The 7487-nt window shown below is 40.4% G+C and overlaps 1 pseudogene; it reads left to right on the top strand.

The window, feature by feature from the left end:
- Window positions 1–825: 825 nt before the first annotated feature.
- Window positions 826–895, top strand: LOC117283810 (annotated as a pseudogene).
- The last annotated feature ends 6592 nt before the right edge of the window (window positions 896–7487 follow it).

The following is a 7487-nucleotide window of genomic DNA, read 5'->3' as shown; positions in this document are numbered from 1 at the left end:
ACTGGTTGTTGTCTGGATCACCATGCTGCATCCTCAGAGCAGTGGAAAAGTTCAAGTGTTTAATAGCAACAGCCATAAGGCATCCTGGCTGAGGGCTAGAACTCAAGGGCACTACTATGGTTTGAATGTTTATATGTTCCCTCCAAAATTCACATGGAAACTTAATCCTCAGTGCAGAAGATTTAAAGAATGGGACCTTCAAGGGGTGATTAGGCCAAGAAGGCTCCACCCTTGTGAATAGATCAGTGGTTTTTAAAAAGACTCAGAGGGTGAGTTTGCCCCTGCCACCATGAGAACACAGCACTTGTCCCCCATGAAGAATGCCACCAGCAGATGCCAGCTTAAAGCAGACAGTAGCCCTTACCAGACAATGCGACCTGATGATACCTTGACCTTAGACTTCCTAGCCCCCAGAACTGTGAGAAGCAAATGTCTGATCTTTATAAATTACTCAGTCTTGAATAGACCAAGACAGACATACACAGAGTTTCTACTGAAGTCTATTAATGAAAGCAAGCCTGAAGGCCAGCCCAGACTGAAGGGTTGGAAGAATGACCAAGGAACAGTGCAAAGAGTTGTACCTCTTAGGATAGGAGCCTGTAATGTGTCGACCCTTGTAAAAGATCTGTCACAGGTGCCCTACTGAACATAAGCCAGGAGTTGAATAATTGGAGAGGCATATTGTATTCATAGATGTGAATATTTAAAATTGTGGAAAAGTCAATTGTCCCCCAAATAATCCCTACTATTTATGAAATAAATAGTATGAAAGTTTCAGAGTTGTGGTTTTGTTCTTGTTCTGTTGTTTTGTATCAGTGCACTTGTATCGCTTCTCGGCCTTTTGGCTAAGATCAAGTGTAGTATCAGTGCACTTGTGTGCGATAAGATACCCTATCCATCTTAAAATGCATGGGGAAAATAGAAGGAATGAGATAGAAGAATACAGGTAAAGACATTGGATGGAACAAATATTTCCCTTTCACTCCATTACTCAACCCCACTCCATCCCCAATGACAGTACAGCAATTTTTTAAAACTTATAAACACATTTCAGGAGAACAGGACAGAATCCTAGCAACTGTGTTCTGGAAGCTAAAAAGCAGATAAGAAAATAGCAAATAATTTAGTAACTTAGAAGGTATGAGAAAAACTGAATTCAAGGCTAACAGTGGAGAAAAACCAAGAAGCACTATAATTAAACTGCAAATTCTATAAAGGTTTAGAAACAAGTTATCTCTGGAAATAAAGGTGAAGGTGTACCTAATATTCTATTGGTTTGGAGTCTATATAAGATGTTTCCCTGACCTCTTTCAGCTTTGCACAGAGAGAGAATTTCCATAATGAAAAAAAGCTACAATGCTGGTCTTAGGAGAGGATCCACAGTTTTCCAGATTGAAGATCACCAGGAAGAGCAGAAGGCAGTAGTCTCTTCCTGAAAACCAGAGCACCAGTGATTGCACATGCACTAGGGGCTGACCTAGCTCTCTCCTGCATGTCGTTTTTGGATGCTAGAGAGCAGGAAGGGAAGAATTTGGTCTTTCAAGAAGAAAAACCTAAAGATGCTGATTACTGAAAATTTTGATTTTTCCAGCTAAGCTCAGGACAGTACCCGCTCACATACTCAACAGACTTTTTAGTCTCCCTTCAGGTCACAAAGCAAAGATCTCCAGGCAAATGAGGAAAGTCACCAACATGACAGAGAGAGGCCCAGATGATCTAAAGTGGAAGCTAAGTTGTTTGAGAGAGGGAAAAACTCTTTAAAATGCTGCAATTAATGTCCTCAGAGATACAAGAGAAGATGCTGCAGCTGGAGAATAAGGAGAGGTTGTTGTGAGGAGCACTGAGAGAACAAAAACAAGTAGCCTTGAGATTAAAAATATCAAAAATGAATTGAAAATACTGCGAAATGATAAATGACTTAAAATATCATAGAATGAATTAAAATGATTTAAAATACCATAGAATGATTAAAAATATCAGAATGAAAATATAGAATGAAAGATGTAATCGAAGCATATGAGGAAAAAAGGCAAAGAAATGGGTGGAAAATAGAAAAAAATAAGAAAAATAGGCAACAAGTCCAGGAGTTGCAGCTCCAGAAAGCAAGAAAAAGGAAAATGGAGGAAAGGAGAGGAGGAGAGGGGAAGGGAGAGGAGAGGAGAATCTCCCAATAATGAAAGACTTCAGTTTATAGAGTTAAAGGACCTACAAATTGCCCAATGCAATGAATAAAATATTGTTATCATTTTTAAAATGCTCTGAAAAAGGGAAAAAAAGTATAAGCTTACAAAGATCAGAAAGTTTTTGGACTTTTCCATAACAGTATTAGAAGCTGAAATCTAATACTGAACGCCTTCAAAATTCTGAAGCTAAAGTACTGCCAAATCTGGAATTCCATCACTATGCAAAGCGATCAGTTATAAAGGAGGAATAAAGATATCTTCAGACATGGAAGATCTCGAAACATGTACCTTCCATGGATCTCTTCTTAGGTATCTACTGAAGGACAGCTCCAAGGCAGATCAGCCAGTAGCAAGGAAGACAGGAAAGATGGAGATCCAACAGGAGAGAGAGAACTGCTATGAAGGAAGCTGATGACCAAAGGGTGTGGGATGATCTCCATGCGGGGAGTTCAGTCTTCCATGTTGGAGCACATGAGCAAACTCAGAGAAACATCTCAAAAGATGAAATTCCTCCCTGATGACTGTGAAGGAAAGAATTGGAAGCTGATGAAGACTTTTGGAATTGAATATGTATAAGTAGAAAAACAAGCAAACATAAAAGCAAGATAATAATCTCCAAGAAAATCAAAAAGTTTGAAAAATGGAAGTCATCATGGTTTGCTACCTGGGTCAGCTGTAAGCAGTTTTTTGTTTTTTTGGTTTTTTGGTTTTTGGTGTCAAGGATCAAACTTGGCCCTTGTGCTTGCAAGGCAGGCAGCAGAACCAGTGAGTCAAATCCCTGGCCTAAGCAGTGTTTTTTATACAGGCATATTAATCCCCAAAATAGGTGCAACCAAAAGTATGGCACAATCAGATTAGGAAGAGAAGAAAGGAAGGTGTATATGGTATTAAAGGGCAGAGATACTAAGTAGAATAATGTTTAAATTTTAATGGTTACAATTAAAAATTAATAAGCAGAAATGTAAATTTAGACATATTACTCAGAGACCTGGAAATAAGTTCCAAAATAATCAAAATTAAAAACTATTGCCCCCTGAAGAGACAAGTAGAGGAAAAGGAAGGGGACCACTATTTATCATATCTAAGAATGTAAAACGTTTTAACTCTTTACAAATGCATCATTTGAAGACTTAAACTTTTAAAATAAAAATTTTTTAAATAATTAAATGCTGACAGTAATATAGCCTCTTACCTCTCTATCAGGTTTGAAACTTTGGGAGCTACCATCATGTAGTAGATGTTTGGTGGCTAATGAGGCACAGAACAACTGTGCAGGTCAATATTTATAACCTGGTTGGTATTTTGAAATGTCATTGCTCTGTCATGTATGCTCAATTTCCCAAATTGTTTTGCTTATTTAGCAGAACTTGTGTCAAAATTGAGAAAATATTCATGTTACATGCAGGGAGAGAGAGACAGAGAAAGAGAGAGAGAGAGACAGAGACAGCCAAGACCAGCCAAGGCAATTAAAAAACAAAATGTCAAGGGGCTTGCTTTATTGGACATCAAGCCTTTATAGAAAACTGTATTAAGTATAGTATTGGCACAGAAGATATCAATACACCAATAGAAACAATTAGAGGTGCAGAGATAAACCAATAAACAAACAGAACCCTGAAATATGACAAAGACTAGGGAAAGTGTGCCCTCTAAATAAATGGGGTTGGGATGATCAGTTCTCTAAATGGAAAAATTAATGTTCATTATAATGTTCTGTTTTTATTTTTAATGAGAAAGCTGAAACAAACAGCAAAATTCTAACATTTTATAAGCTGAATAAGAGCCAGGTTGCGATGGCTCAAATACTTGTGTCCCCCAAAATTCACATGTTGAAACCCTAACCTCCAAGGTGATGGTGTTAGAAGATGGGGCCTTTGGGAGTAAACAGATCAAAAAGGCCCATGATTAGGTTTAGTGCCCTTAAATAGACTTAAGAGCTACTTAATTAGTCTCTTCCAGCATGTGAGAGGACAAGAAGAAGACCACAAATCAGGGAGCGGGCTCTCTCCAGACACCAAATCTGTTGACCCCTTAATCTTGGACTTCTCCATTTTCAGGACTGTGAGAAATAAATTTCTGCTGTTTATAAACTACCTAGTTTATGGTATTTTGTTATAGCTGCTTGAAAAGACTAAGACATAGGGAAAAAACAGAAAAGCAAATTGCAATATAATAAGAAATATATATTTGGTCTTTCTGTCCCTGGGTTCTGGCATACAGGGCCTAAAACCCTTGTGTATGGGGGCGCTATAAAAATATCTTTGTTCTAGCATTTGTTTTTTGACCCTGATCTGGAACATCTAAGACCTTTGTAATGTCTTGAGACAGAAGCATATCTGGTTCTAATGAGGCAATTTGTGGTGGGCTCCAGGGCAGCCTCGTGGTGGGTACAGGTGACAGCAGAGCTAACCCTGTGGTTAGAACTTCTAATTCTATCCCCTAAATTCCAAAGAGTGTACTGGGGCTGAAGGGTGAGTAGGTCACTAACCAATTGCCAGTGATTTAATCAACAGTGTAATGAAGCCTTCATAAAACCCAAAATGATAGGGCTTCCATACGGTTGAGGTGCCTGGAGGGTGGCTAGCGGCGGGGGGGGGGTGCCCCTGGACAAGACAGAAGCTTTGAGCCCCTACCCACATGCATTGCTCTAGGCATCTCTTCTGTTGGGCTGCTCACCTGTATCCTTTGTAATATCCTTTGTAATAAATGAGTAAGTATAACTAAGCACTTCCCTGATCCTGCAAGCTGTCCTACCAAATTAAACTCAAGGAAAGGGTAGTGAGATTTATACCCAGTCAGTCAGAAGCACAGGTCACAATCTGGGGCTTGCAATTGGTTCCTGAAGGCAGGGATTGGGGACAGATTTGTGGGACTGAGCCCTTAATCTATGAGATCTGCCACTGTCTTCTGGTAGATAGTGCCAGAATTGAATTGAATTATGGGGCATCCAGCTGGAGTCTACTGGAAAATTGATTGTTGGTGGGGGAACTGCATATACGTTTGTTGTGTCAAAGGTGAAGGATTCTGAAAGTATAATAGGAGAAAAACTGCTTTTTCTTCAAACAGTACTTCACACTGGGTATCCTGTGGATGGGAGACTGAAGAAGGTGGTGGAGGGAATCCAGGTATGGAGAACAACCAGAGGCTACAGCAACAGCAAGGAGAGATGGTGAACACAAAGTGATAGTGGTGTGAGAGGGTGGACGCATTCCAATGGACATGATGACACTCAGGACTCACTAAGTTTTGAAGATCAAGAAAAGAGGCATCAATGGACTTCCAGGTGTCTAGTACTAGCTGGAGACTGAAAAAATGAGCCAATATTAACAGGTACATGTAATACTGGAGTAGCAACAGCTTTAAATGGAACAGAATTATTTGGATTATGCGCACACTTAAATCTAAGTATGCTGTAGAAGGTGTAGGTAGAGATATCCAGTAAGAAGTAATAAATATAAATCAAGAAAAAATTGGAGCCAAGCATGGTGGTGCACACTTGTAATCCCAGCTACTCAGGGGGCTGAGGCAGAAGAATCATAAATTCTAAATGCCTGGGTAACTTTGCAAGACTGTATCACAAAATAAAAATATAAAAAGGGCCAGTGATATAGCGCAACATTGCATTGGCTCAATTCCCAGTACTACAAAATAAAAAGGAAGGAAAGAATGAAGAGAGGAAGGAAGGAAGGAGGAATTGGACTGGAGGTGGAAATTTGGAGAGTCCTCAGTGGGTGGCATTAAGCCCCTGTTATGTGCCACCTTACTCTCCCCTCCTTTCCCATGACAGAGTTTGGTTGTTTTTTATTTGTTTGTTTGTTTGTTTGTTTGTTTGTTTGTTTTTGAGACAGGGTCTCACTGTATAGTTGAGACTGACCTGGAACTCACTGTGTTGCCCAGGCTGATCTCAAACTCACAGCGATCCTCCTTCCTCAGCCTCCGGAGTACTGGAATTACAGCTGTGCGCGGCCACACCAGGTCCCACGACAGAATTTGTTACAATCCCTTGTAACCCCTTGTTTTCTCACTAGGCTGTACATCCTATGATGATGGAAACAGTATCTGGTTCTCTGCTGCATTTCAATATCTGAAACATACTGTGTTCTTTGTTGAGGTCCTAAGAAGCAAAAATGGTCTTGGACAAAAACTTGGGTTTATATCAAATGAGACAGAGAGCAAGAGAAGATCATCAAAATTTCTGACAAAGTAACCACCAGAGAAACAAGAACCACAGTCCCAGGAGCTAAATGCACAGGGGTTGTCTAGAGTAACCCAACAGTCTAGATGTTCTTGTCCTGGCTGGATTTCTTACCTGCCCCCTCCCAGCCCATTTTAGAAAAACTACTCCATCCACAAGCTAGATGCCACATTAATCGCTTCCCTGCAGATGCGAATGAGAGCAAAAGTGGACACTTGACCCAAGACTATGACCATCAAGGGTCACGTTTCAAGGAAAAGCAGAGGGAGGGAGAATCAGTACCATGACAAGCTAAAGCCATGTGCCATATACAGTGGGCACTGGACTTACGAATTCAATTCAATAACGAGGGCTGATTGTAACTCAAATTGATCAATGAAGGCTCAGGGTCCTCTACACGCCCTTCAAAGTCTCCTATGTACAGTCAGATCTCAGTGTCCTTAGAGAGGCAGTAGCCCAGGATTTCTCAATTGACCCCACATGGGAAGGATGTTGTATTGCTCCTTCCAGAACTCTTGAAGGGTTAAATCTGTATCTCAGAACATCTGGAAGCACGAGTGGCCCCACATCTGGGTTGTAACTCAATACTTTGGTCATAAGTTAAAACTAAACTTCCAGTCATAACCTAAATTGTTTGTATGTCAGGCTGGTCATAACTTGAGTGTCCACTGTATAAGCAAGCAAGGACTCTAAGTAAGCAGAGAACGCTCATTAGCAGGAAGGAGTCTCTATTCTTCGGGACTTTGTAGTTCCCAGCTCCAGTCCCCTCCATTCCTGCCTTCACCTTGGGCTGTATGAGAACTGACAAACCCCTTTGTTCTTTAGCTTCTTTGAGTGCACTTCTATCTTTCCTACCTACTCAGCTTCAACTGGAACAGTCTTTGAACTACATCTATTATTTAGAACAAGTTTAAGGAAAATCAGATGTCTGTGAACTTATGAAACTCCTTTTACTCATTAAAAATATAATCTTCACTTGCACTTGGAACACCCTCATTTAGAACTGGGAGCTACAGAGATCTTCACGATCTGCCAGCCAGGGAAGTACTACATTGCCAACAGCTGTGTGTAACTTTAGTGGCCTGGAAAGTCTCCCGATTCAGGGACTC

The sequence above is a fragment of the Fukomys damarensis genome, unplaced genomic scaffold, assembly GCF_012274545.1.
Source record: "Fukomys damarensis isolate Sample0158 unplaced genomic scaffold, DMR_v1.0_HiC HiC_scaffold_30, whole genome shotgun sequence".
Classification (NCBI taxonomy): domain Eukaryota; kingdom Metazoa; phylum Chordata; class Mammalia; order Rodentia; family Bathyergidae; genus Fukomys; species Fukomys damarensis.
The sequence above is the reverse complement of the archived record's forward strand: the minus strand, read 5'-3'. Positions and strand labels throughout refer to the sequence as shown.